This window comes from Salvelinus fontinalis, chromosome 1 (assembly GCF_029448725.1).
Source record: "Salvelinus fontinalis isolate EN_2023a chromosome 1, ASM2944872v1, whole genome shotgun sequence".
Classification (NCBI taxonomy): Eukaryota; Metazoa; Chordata; class Actinopteri; order Salmoniformes; family Salmonidae; genus Salvelinus; species Salvelinus fontinalis.
In genome coordinates, this window is record NC_074665.1 from 77,008,974 (window position 1) to 77,010,718 (window position 1,745).

Consider the following 1,745-nt stretch of genomic DNA (forward strand, 5'->3'; position numbering starts at 1 on the left):
TTGTATGTCCTCGGCATACACATCACAGACAGACTGAAATGGTCCTCCCACACAGACAGTGTGGTGAAGAAGGTGCAACAGCGCCTCTTCAACCTCAGGAGGCTGAAGAAATTTGGCTTGTCACCTAAAACCCTGACAAACTTTTACAGATGCGCAATTGAAAGCATCTTGTCGGGCTGTATCACCATCTAGTACAGCAACTGCACCACCCTCAACTGCAAGGCTCTCCAGAGGGTGGTGCGTCTGCACAACACATCACTGGGGTAAAAACGACCTGCCCTCCAGGACACCTACAGCCCACGATATCACAGGAAGGACAAAAAGATCATCAAGGACAACAACCACCAGAGCCACTGCCTGTTTACCCCGCAACCATCCAGAAGGTGGGGTCAGTACAGGTGCATCACAGCTGGGACCAAGAAACTGGAAAACAGCTTCTATCTCAAGACCATCAGACTGCTAAACAGAAATCACTAACTCAGAGAGACTGCTGCCTCCATAGAGACTCACTAGTCACTTTAGACAATATCACTTTAATAATATTGACATATCTTACATTATTCATCTCATATGTATATACTGTATCTTATACCATCTATTGCATCTTGCCTATGCTGCTCGGTCATCACTCTATATGTACATATTCTTATTCCATCCCTTTAGATTTGTGTGCATTAGGTAGTTTTTACTCTTTAGATATTACTGTACTGTCGGAACTAGAAGCACAAGCATTTCACTACACTCACATTAACATCTGCTAACCATGTGTATGTGACCAATAACATTTTATTTTATTTGTATTTGGATCAAACAGTTGAAGTTATTTTGTTGTTGTTGTAACAACTGCTTGTAGAACAGTTTTTGTTTGTTTAAAAGATCCTTCACATGTGATAGAGAGACATCACTGTCATCAACGGTACTCCCGCCGGCTTTGGTCTTTGTCATGGTAGCTAGCGAAAAGCTCCATCCCACTAAAAGAGATTTCAGGCAGTCTTTTCAAACAGCCCTAACACTAAAAGGGCATGATCATAATTTACACAATTTCACAGTATTATTCCAACCTCATACTGTGGAAATATACAGTGGGCTCCAAAATTACTGGCACCCCTGACTGGCAATGCACAAACAATACTTACAAAATATAAACAATATAATTACAGAGAGAAACTCAAAATACCAACGTGAGAAATATTGTACTATATTAATGTTTCAATAGAACCAACCAAAATCATACAATTATTTAATACAAAATACATTTCACCAAACTCAAGGTTTCTTAACAATTATTGGCACTCCTCATTTAGTACTTAGTGCAAGCACCTCTGGCAAGGATAACAGCATGGAGCCTTTTCCTGTAATGTTTGACAAGGTTAAGGAAAACATTCTGTTGTATCCCCTTGTTTGGTTGTCCTCTTCTCCTTTACTGGTTTGTCCTCTCTTTTCTCAGGTTGTACCTTTTATTGAGCTCCTCTCCTCCCTGTGTTTCTTCTGGTCCTTTGCTTGCCACATTGTGTTGCTACTATTGATTAATTATTTGTAACAGGTGCGTGTTGGTGGCAGGGAAGTCAGGCGCAGGAGAATGAATTTGGTATAAACGGAGTCGTTTAATAAGTGCTCACAAAACTCCGAAAACCAAAATATACAAAATAATAAAAGTGGGTACAAAACCCGTCGCACACCAAAATATAACTTGCACATACATACAATCAAACAATCTCCGACAAGGACATGAGGGGAAACAGAGG